General features: G+C 41.9%; 1 protein-coding gene across 1 annotated transcript in view; it reads right to left on the bottom strand.

The window, feature by feature from the left end:
- Positions 1-5,350, bottom strand: part of LOC110526645 (protein unc-13 homolog C) — a 250,965-nt gene extending 245,615 nt beyond the window's left edge. The window contains 1 exon segment of the mRNA XM_090238947.1: positions 4,567-5,350. The gene's annotated coding sequence lies outside the window, so the exon portion shown is untranslated.
- Between the last annotated feature and the right edge of the window lie 6,788 nt (positions 5,351-12,138).

The following is a 12,138-nucleotide window of genomic DNA, read 5'->3' as shown; positions in this document are numbered from 1 at the left end:
AAATAATATATACAACACATCAGTACCAAAATAATACATACAACACATAAGTACCAAAATAATACATACAACACATCAGTACCAAAATAATATATACAACACATAAGTACCAAAATAATATATACAACACATAAGTACCAAAATAATATATACAACACATAAGTACCAAAATAATAAATACAACACATAAGTACCAAAATAATATATACAACACATAAGTACCAAAGTAATATATACAACACATAAGTACCAAAATAATATATACAACACATAAGTACCAAAATAATATATACAACACATAAGTACCAAAATAATATATACAACACATAAGACCCAAAATAATACATACAACACATAAGTACCAAAATAATACATACAACACATAAGTACCAAAATAATATATACAACACATAAGTACCAAAATAATATATACAACACATAAGTACCAAAATAATAAATACAACACATAAGTACCAAAATAATATATACAACACATAAGTACCAAAATAATACATACAACACATAAGTACCAAAATAATAAATACAACACATAAGTACCAAAATAATATATACAACACATAAGTACCAAAATAATATATACAACAGATAAGTACCAAAATAATATATACAACACATAAGTACCAAAATAATATATACAACACATAAGTACCAAAATAATATATACAACACATAAGTACCAAAATAATATATACAACACATAAGTACCAAAATAATACATACAACACATAAGTACCAAAATAATACATACAACACATAAGTACCAAAATAATATATACAACACATAAGTACCAAAATAATACATACAACACATAAGTACCAAAATAATACATACAACACATAAGTACCAAAATAATACATACAACACATAAGTACCAAAATAATACATACAACACATAAGTACCAAAATAATATATACAACACATAAGTACCAAAATAATAAATACAACACATAAGTACCAAAGTAATACATACAACACATAAGTACCAAAATAATAAATACAACACATAAGTACCAAAATAATACATACAACACATAAGTACCAAAATAATATATACAACACATAAGTACCAAAATAATATAGACAACACATAAGTACCAAAATAATACATACAACACATAAGTACCAAAACAATATATACAACACATAAGTACCAAAATAATATAGACAACACATAAGTACCAAAATAATACATACAACACATAAGTACCAAAACAATATATACAACACATAAGTACCAAAATAATATAGACAACACATAAGTACCAAAATAATACATACAACACATAAGTACCAAAACAATATATACAACACATAAGTACCAAAATAATATAGACAACACATAAGTACCAAAATAATATATACAACACATAAGTACCAAAATAATACATACAACACATAAGTACCAAAATAATACATACAACACATAAGTACCAAAATAATATATACAACACATAAGTACCAAAATAATACATACAACACATAAGTACCAAAATAATATAGACAACACATAAGACCCAAAATAATATATACAACACATAAGTACCAAAATAATATATACAACACATAAGTACCAAAATAATATATACAACACATAAGTACCAAAATAATAAATACAACACATAAGTACCAAAATAATATATACAACACATAAGTACCAAAATAATATATACAACACATAAGTACCAAAATAATATATACAACACATAAGTACCAAAATAATACATACAACACATAAGTACCAAAATAATACATACAACACATAAGTACCAAAATAATACATACAACACATAAGTACCAAAATAAAAAAGGTTTGATAAAACAGATAACAAACCTACTAATTAAAAATGTATAAATTAATTGATCTGTAAAGACAAAAATAATACCCCCCAAAATGTTTTGTTTAAATGTGTGTGTGCACTAGAGTGTGTGAGAGTTAGGCTTTTTGGAGGAGATTATGAAGTAGTTTGGTTCATCAGGCTGACCTCCAGTCTTCGCTTGGAGTTATTGAGGGATGATGATGTTTTGGCAATGTGAGAATTCCAGAGTATGGCACCTCTGTATCTGATAGAGAATTGACTATGTGAGGTGCGGCAGTGGAGAGGGTGAAGGTTATCACAGTGTCTTGTATTATATAGATTGATTTCAGAATGAACCTGGAATAATCCCTTGAAGGGTTTAGTTCAACTGTCTGGGAAGTACTTGTAGATGAAAGTGCATAATTGGCGTACATTAATGTTGTAAATAGACAAGACATTGAGTTTCTTAAACAAAGGTGCAGATGGTTCCAGGTAATTAGAGGAGGTTGCTAGTTTATGTCTTGTGTATGATGAGTCCTTTGTGTAGGTAGGAGGCATATGTACTGGCCCAGTATTACAGTAAATGAGATATGAGTAAATGAAGCTATAGTATAGAGTTAGGAAGCAAGCATGACCACTAATCTGTCTGATCATACCAACAGATTTCATCACTTTGCTGCAGACAAGTTGAATATGATCTTTCCAGGATAACTTTCATCAATTAGAACTCAGAGGAATCTAGTGGATGTGACTTTCCATTTCATTCCCAACAATTAAGATGCTGGCAATTTATTTTACAATATTTCTTATTCTTACTAGTGAATACAATAAAGTTGGATTTATTTTTGGTTTATCCGGTACCATTCAGAAAATGTGTCCATGCCTGAGTTGGTTTCATTAATTAGTGAATCAACATTTTTGTGTGATAAAATCTAGTTGGTATCATCAGCAAAGAGAATGGGAAGTACGGTAGAAGACACAGCAGCGGTAGAAGACATAATTGTAACCAGTTTATTATAGCAATAATGCTGTCTCTACTAATTTGACCTATATACTGTCTCTACTAATCTAACCTATATATTGTCTCTACTAATCTAACCTGTATACTGTCTCTACTAATCTAACCTATATACTGTCTGTAGTAATCTAACCTGTATACTGTCTACTAATCTAATTGATATACAGCCTCTACTAATCTAACCTGTATACTGTCTGTAGTAATCTAACCTGTATACTGTCTCTACTAATCTAATGTATATACTGCCTCTACTAATCGAACCTGTATACTGTCTGTAGTAATCTAACCTATATACTGCTGTGGTAATCTAATCTATATATCGTCTCTACTAATCTAACCTATAAACTATCTCCAGTAATCTAGCCTATATAATGTCTATAGTAATATAACCTATATACTACATCCACTAATCTAACCTATACATTTTCTCTAGGAATCTAACCTATAGACTGTCTCTGACAGTGTAGTCTATACTGTCTCTAGTAATTACATTTATATGCTGTACTATCTACCAGCTGCTAACCTAGATTACACTGGATTACCTCCAGACAGAATGCACTGAGGAACACTGCTATAATGTTCATGTAACATTCACATAACCAAACCACGTTGAGATATCCAACCAAAACGTTGCCATAACGCTCAACCCACCAGACCCTCCCAGCTCTCTCTCTTCTCCCTCTCTCTCTCTTCTCCCTCTCTCTCTCTTTTCTCTCTCTCTCTCTTCTCCCTCTCTATCTCTTCTCCCTCTCTCTCTCTTCTCCCTCTCTATCTTTCTTCTCTCTCTCTCTCCCCCCTCTCTCTCTCTCTCTCTCTCTCTCTCTCTCTCTCTTCTCACTCTCTATCTCTTCTCCCTCTCTCTCTCTTCTCCCTCTCTCTCTTTCTTCTCCCTCTCTCTCCTCTCTCTCTCTCTTCTCCCTCTCTCTCTTTCTTCTCCCTCTCGCTCTTTCTTCTCCCTCTCTCTCTCTTCTCCCTCTCTCTCTCTCTTCTCTCTCTCTCTCTCTTCTCCCTCTCTCTCTCTTCTCCCTCTCTTTCTCTCTTCTCCCTCTCTCTTTCTTCTCCCTCTCGCTCTTTCTTCTCCCTCTCTCTCTTTCTTCTCCCTCTCACTCTTTATTCTCCCTCTCGCTCTCTTCTCCCTCTCTCTTCCTCTCCCTTCTCTCTCTCTCTCTCTCTTCTCCCTCTCTCTTCTCCCTCTCTCTCTCTTCTCCCTCTCTCTCTCTTCTCCATCTCTCTCTCTCAGCAGCCTATTTTTCTTAATGAATCAGAACATCTCTGTGCCTTTTGCCCAGCCTGACACACACAATATTTCATCTGATATTCCTAGTGTGAAACACACATGTCTTCTCATTGATGCTGAAAATATAGCGTGTGAAATTGCAAACTGGAGAGAGGGAAAAACAGATGTGCACTATCTGCAGATATTTGCCTCAGTATTTGTCTAAAAGAATAACTAGATTGAGAATCCTGATGAAATCAACATGCCATCTGACTGCATCCTCCACAGATATGTACAATTTTAAAATACCGGGTGATGATTCCATCATAGAACCATAAAAGTCCACATGAATGTGAGCCTGCGAGCCGCGAGAGGGAGGGGGAGGGGAGGAAGCAACAAGAAGGATACACTCTCAATTCAAACATGCACATTCACATACATACCGTTGTATACACATATATACATACACACACGCCCACACACACTATAAACACATACATAATGCATAAATACCTGATTAGTAAATTCCTAGTGCAAGTCGATACTATTCAGCGAGCAGAGCAGTGTCTGACTGCAACATCCAGTGTGAGATCATTTCCAGGGAGACTGTGGTTGGAGCAGAGAGATGAAGGGATGCGAGAGGAGAGGGAGAGAGAGATAGAGCGTCGGCTGAGCAGAGCAGCGGAGAGATGGAGCTAGCAGCTAATGTTTCTTTCCTCTGTGTGCAGGGAGGAGAGAAAGAGACACAGAGAGAGATCTGCCTGCTAAGCCCCAGCTCACAGCATCGTTTCCCTCTGACAGGCAGGCAACATCCACATTCCAGTCCTCCTTCCCTCCGACTGTCCGTCCGCCAGAACCCGTGACTGAAGCCTCAGCTCCACACACACATGGCTGACACACACCTCTCCTCCATGCCTCCGTCTGCAGCACCAGCAATCAGTCTATTCTTCCTTCCTCCCTCTATCCTCTCCTTCTGATGTGGTAGATGGTAGATGGATGCTGCCTCGGCTTGTTTTTCTGCTGTCTGTGTGACCGACTTGGCTCCTCTCTCACACACACGTGCAAACACACACGCCCTAAGCACACAGTGCCTGGCCCAGGGGATCCAGCAGACAGAAAGGGGGAGGTGGTAAGGCTCCTGCCCAGATTTGGTATCTCCTGCTGGGCTGTTAGAGCCCCTCAGATGGACCAGAGAGGAGATGAGGGAGCAGCAGTGTCTCTCTCCCTGCTCACTGCACTTGGCTGACAGTAATGAGCTCATAGCCACGGCTCACATGTGACGACAGCAGAGAGAGAGAGAGAGAGGTGAGCAGGGAACGAGGATGGGAAGAGGCTTTGTGTGTGTGTGTGTGATTACATTTTCAGTGAGCACCATAATTGGATAGCGAGTGTGTGCAAATTATTTTCTCCATCTATCCTCTCCTCCCCTCCCATCTTCTCCATCTATCCTCTCCTCCCATCTTCTCCACATATCCTCTCCTCCCATCTTCTCCATATATCCTCTCCTCTCCTCCCATCTTCTCCATCTATCCTCTCCTCCCATCTTCTCCATCTATCCTCTCCTCCCATCTTCTCCATATATCCTCTCCTCTCATCTGCTCGTCCCATCTTCTCCATCTATCCTCTCCTCCCATCTTCTCCATCTATCCTCTCCTCCCATCTTCTCCATATATCCTCTCCTCTCCTCCCATCTTCTCCATCTATCCTCTCCTCCCATCTTCTCCATATATCCTCTCCTCTCCTCCCATCCTCTCATCCCATCTTCTCCATATATCCTCTCCTCTCCTCCCATCTTCTCCATCTATCCTCTCCTCTCATCCTCTCTTCTCCTCCCATCCCCTCTTCTTTTCTGCTCCCCACACCCACACAGCACACAGAGAACACACACACACACACAGCACACACACACACAGCACACAGAGAACACACACACAGCACACAGAGAACACACACACACAGCACACGCACACAGCACACAGAGAACACACACACAGCACACAGAGAACACACACACAGCACACACACACAGCACACAGAGAACACACACACAGAGAACACACACACAGCACACAGAGAACACACACACAGCACACAGAGAACACACACACAGCACACACACACAGCACACAGAGAACACACACACAGAGAACACACACACAGCACACAGAGAACACACACACAGCACACAGAGAACACACACACAGCACACAGAGAACACACACACAGCACACAGAGAACACACACAGCACACAGAGAACACACACACAGCACACACAGCACAGACAGCAGACATACATACATACAAGCACACCTCATCCAATTATGGTGCTCACTGGACATTTCATCATACATGATCGCTAATTTGAAATGCAGATGATTAAATTATGAATTATTATGATGTGTTAAACATGATTAGGATCATGAGATGCAGTTTAGAAATTCTACTCATTGGCAGATTAATATATTATTGGACATTGTGATATTGGATTTTAAAATACAGACATTTGTGACCAACCATTTGCAAAACACATGGTGGTTTATTTTCAAATGTAATTGCTGTTCAGTAATAAATGTTTAAATAAAATCAGACTATCTCTGCTATAGTATTCACAGGGGCAACGCCTTGGAAGCATGTCTCTGATTCAACCCTGGTAAATCCTTGTGAGTCAGAGCTCAGTATAAAAGGGTGTGACACACTCCATAGGCTGCACAGAGAGCCACAATACCTCAGCCCCACCCACTTGACCATCACTATAATCACACCCACTAACACTAGCATTACTACAGTCAGTCAGTCTCTCTCTCTCTCTCTCTCTCTCTCCATCCACCCCCCCCATATCTCTCTCTCTCTCCCTTTCTCCATCCACCCTCCCATATCTCTCTCTCTCCCTTTCTCCATCCACCCCCCCATATCTCTCTCTCTTTCTCTCTCCATCCACCCCATATCTCTCTCTCTCTTTCTCTCTCCATCCACCCCCCATATCTCTCTCTCTCTTGTTCTCTCTCCATCCACCCCCCCATCTCCCTCTCTCTCTATTTCTCCATTCACCCCCCATATCTCTCTCTCTCCATCCACCCCATATCTCTCTCTCTCTTTCTCCATCCACCCCCCATATCTCTCTCTCTTTGTCTCTCATCCACCCCCCATATCTCTCTCTCTTTCTCTCTCCATCCACACCCCCATATCTCTCTCTCTTTCTCTCTCCATCCACCCCCCATATATCTCTCTCTCTCTCTCCATCCACCCCCCATATCTCTCTCTCTTTCTCCATCCATCCCCCATATCTCTCTCTCCATCCACCCCATATCTCTCTCTCTCTCTTTCTCTCTCCATCCACCCCCCATATCTCTCTCTCTTTCTCTCTCCATCCACCCCCCATATCTCTCTCTCTCTCTCCATTCACCCCTCATCTCTCTCTCTCTCTCTCTCTCTCTCTCCATCCACACCCCCATATCTCTCTCTCTCTTTCTCTCTATCCACCCCTCATCTCTCTCTCTCTTTCTCACTCTCCATCCACCCCCCCCCCATATTTCTCTCTCTCTCTTTCTCCATCCACCCCCCCATATCTCTCTCCATCCACCCCCATATCTCTCTAACTCTCTTTCTCTCTCCATCCACCCCCCATATCTCTCTCTCTTTCTCTCTCCATCCACCCCCATCTCTCTCTCTCTCCATTCACCCCTCATATCTCTCTCTCTCTCTCTCTCTCTCCATCCACCCCCCATATCTCTCTCTCTCTCTCTCTTTCTCTCTATCCACCCCTCCTCTCTCTCTCTCTCTCTCACTCTCCATCCACCCCCCCCCATATTTCTCTCTCTCTCTTTCTCCATCCACCCCCCCATATCTCTCTCTCCATCCACCCCAATATCTCTCTAACTCTCTTTCTCTCTCCATCCACCCCCCATATCTCTCTCTCTATCCACCCCCCATATCTCTCTCTCTCTCTTTCTCCATCCACCCCCCCTTATCTCTCTCTCTCCATCCACCCCCCATATCTCTCTCTCTTGTTCTCTCTCCATCCACCCCCCCATATCTCTCTCTCTCTTTCTCTCTCCATCCACCCCCATATATCTCTCTCTCTTTCTCTCTCCATCCACCCCCCATATCTCTCTCTCTCTTTCTCTCTCCATCCACCCCCCATATCTCTCTCTCTCTTTCTCTCTCCATCCACCCCCCATATATTTCTCTCTTTCTCTCTCCATCCACCCCCCATATCTCTCTCTCTCTTTCTCTCTCCATCCACCCTCCATATCTCTCTCTCTCTTTCTCTCTCCATCCACCCCCCATATCTCTCTCTCTTTCTCCATCCACCCCCCTTATCTCTCTCTCTCCATCCACCCCATATCTCTCTCTCTCTCCATCCACCCCCCCATACCTCTCTCTCTTTCTCTCTCCATCCACCCCATATCTCTCTCTCTCTTTCTCTCTCCATCCACCCCCCATATCTCTCTCTCTCTTGTTCTCTCTCCATCCACCCCCCCATCTCTCTCTCTCTCTATTTCTCCATTCACCCCCCATATCTCTCTCTCTCCATCCACCCCATATCTCTCTCTCTCTTTCTCCATCCACCCCCCATATCTCTCTCTCTTTGTCTCTCATCCACCCCCCATATCTCTCTCTCTTTCTCTCTCCATCCACACCCCCATATCTCTCTCTCTTTCTCTCTCCATCCACCCCCCATATATCTCTCTCTCTCTCCATCCACCCCCCATATCTCTCTCTCTTTCTCCATCCATCCCCCATATCTCTCTCTCTCCATCCACCCCATATCCCTCTCTCTCTCTTTCTCTCTCCATCCACCCCCCATATCTCTCTCTCTCTCTCCATTCACCCCTCATATCTCTCTCTCTCTCTCTCTCTCTCCATCCACCCCCCATATCTCTCTCTCTCTCTCTCTTTCTCTCTATCCACCCCTCATCTCTCTCTCTCTCTCCATCCACCCCCCCCCATATTTCTCTCTCTCTCTTTCTCCATCCACCCCCCCATATCTCTCTCTCCATCCACCCCCATATCTCTCTAACTCTCTTTCTCTCTCCATCCACCCCCCATATCTCTCTCTCTATCCACCCCCCATATCTCTCTCTCTCTTTCTCCATCCACCCGCCCATATCTCTCTCTCTCTTTCTCTCTCCATCCACCCCCCATATATCTCTCTCTCTTTCTCCATCCACCCCCCCTTATCTCTCTCTCTCCATCCACCCCATATCTCTCTCTCTCTCTTTCTCTCTCCATCCACCCCCCATATCTCTCTCTCTTGTTCTCTCTCCATCCACCCCCCCTTATCTCTCTCTCTCCATCCACCCCATATCTCTCTCTCTCTCTTTCTCTCTCCATCCACCCCCCATATCTCTCTCTCTTGTTCTCTCTCCATCCACCCGCCCATATCTCTCTCTCTCTTTCTCTCTCCATCCACCCCCCATATATCTCTCTCTCTTTCTCCATCCACCCCCCCTTATCTCTCTCTCTCCATCCACCCCATATCTCTCTCTCTCTCTTTCTCTCTCCATCCACCCCCCATATCTCTCTCTCTCTTGTTCTCTCTCCATCCAACCCCCATATATCTCTCTCTTTCTCTCTCCATCCACCCCCCATGTATCTCTCTCTCTTTCTCTCTCCATCCACCCCCCATATCTCTCTCTCTCTTTCTCTCTCCATCCACCCGCCCATATCTCTCTCTCTCTCTTTCTCTCTCCATCCACCCCCCATATCTCTCTCTCTTTCTCTCTCCATCCACCCCCCATATATCTCTCTCTTTCTCTCTCCATCCACCCCCCATATCTCTCTCTCTCTTTCTCTCTCCATACACCCTCCATATCTCTCTCTCTCTTTCTCTCTCCATCCACCCCCCCATATCTCTCTCTCTCTTTCTCTCTCCATCCACCCCCCATATCTCTCTCTCTTTCTCTCTCCATCCACCCCCCATATCTCTCTCTCTTGTTCTCTCTCCATCCACCCGCCCATATATTTCTCTCTCTCTTTCTCTCTCCATCCACCCCCCATATATCTCTCTCTCTTTCTCCATCCACCCCCCCTTATCTCTCTCTCTCCATCCACCCCATATCTCTCTCTCTCTACTTTCTCTCTACATCCACCCCCCATATCTCTCTCTCTCTTGTTCTCTCTCCATCCACCCCCCATATATCTCTCTCTTTCTCTCTCCATCCACCCCCCATGTATCTCTCTCTCTTTCTCTCTCCATCCACCCCCCATATCTCTCTCTCTCTTTCTCTCTCCATCCACCCGCCCATATCTCTCTCTCTCTCTTTCTCTCTCCATCCACCCCCCATATCTCTCTCTCTTTCTCTCTCCATCCACCCCCCATATATCTCTCTCTTTCTCTCTCCATCCACCCCCCATATCTCTCTCTCTCTTTCTCTCTCCATCCACCCGCCCATATCTCTCTCTCTCTCTTTCTCTCTCCATCCACCCCCCATATCTCTCTCTCTTTCTCTCTCCATCCACCCCCCATATATCTCTCTCTTTCTCTCTCCATCCACCCCCCATATCTCTCTCTCTTTCTCTCTCCATCCACCCCCCCATATCTCTCTCTCTCTTGCTCCATCCACCCCCCCATATCTCTCTCCATCCACTCCCCCATATATCTCTCTCTATCCACCACCCCATCTCTTTCTCTCTCCCCCCTCCCCCTCTCTCTCTCTCTCTCTCTCTCTCTCTCTCTCTCTCTCTCCTTCTCTCTCTCTCTCTCGCTCTCTCTTTCTCTCTCTCTCTCTCTCTCTCGCTCTCTCTTTCTCTCTCTCTGAGAGAGGGAGGGAAAGGGAGAGGGGGAAAAGGGAGAAGGGTGGTGGCTCTGTACATGGCTACTGCTCACCATCTACTGGTCAGATCAGGAATAAAATAGAACAGTGCCAAAACCTCAAAAATGTGACATCAACAACACAGCCAACTCAATGTTATTTTCCATTAGTTAGAGACATGCTCTGAAGAGAGTTAAGCATAGGCCCATTCTTGCGTAACATGCGTATAGGTTTGGCAGCAGCAAACAGATATATTTAAATTAGGTATGAGTCAGTTAACTCACTGGAGACACAAGACAGAAGATCAACGTGTTAGATTATTAATCACAAAGTCATCTTTATCGTTACATAGTTAAATAAACAAACATTACTAATCACAAAGTGATCTTTATCGTTACATAGAGGTTAAATAAACAAACATTACTCATCACAAAGTGATCTTCATCGTTACATAGAGGTTAAATAAACAAACATTACTAATCACAAAGTGATCTTCATCGTTACATAGAGGTTAAATAAACAAACATTACTAATCACAAAGTGATCTTCATCGTTACATAGAGGTTAAATAAACAAACATTACTAATCACAAAGTGATCTTCATCGTTACATAGAGGTTAAATAAACAAACATTACTAATCACAAAGTGATCTTCATCGTTACATAGAGGTTAAATAAACAAACATTACTAATCACAAAGTGATCTTCATCGTTACATAGAGGTTAAATAAACAAACATTACTAATCACAAAGTTATCTTCATCGTTACATAGAGGTTAAATAAACAAACACGATAAGTCATCTTTATCGTTACATAGAGGTTAAATAAACAAACATTACTCATCACAAAGTGATCTTTATCGTTACATAGAGGTTAAATAAACAAACATGACTCATCACAAAGTGATCTTTATCGTTACATAGAGGTTAAATAAACAAACACGATAAGTCGTCTTTATCGTTACATAGAGGTTACATAAACAAAGATTACTAATCACAAAGGAATCTTCATCGTTACAAAGAGGTTAAATAAACAAACATGACTCATCACAAAGTGATCTTTATCGTTACATAGAGGTTAAATAAACAAACACGATAAGTCGTCTTTATCGTTACATAGAGGTTACATAAACAAAGATTACTAATCACAAAGGAATCTTCATCGTTACAAAGAGGTTAAATAAACAAACATTACTCATCACAAAGTGATCTTTATCGTTACTTAGAGGTTAAATAAACAAACATGACTCATCACAAAGTGATCTTTATCGTTACATAGAGGTTAAATAAACAAACACGATAAGTCGTCTTTATCGTTACATAGAGGTT

Source organism: Oncorhynchus mykiss, chromosome 6 (assembly GCF_057628025.1).
Source record: "Oncorhynchus mykiss isolate SJ-2025 chromosome 6, ASM5762802v1, whole genome shotgun sequence".
NCBI lineage: Eukaryota > Metazoa > Chordata > Actinopteri > Salmoniformes > Salmonidae > Oncorhynchus > Oncorhynchus mykiss.
Note: the sequence above shows the minus strand (reverse complement) of the source record. Positions and strands in the feature narration are given on the sequence as shown.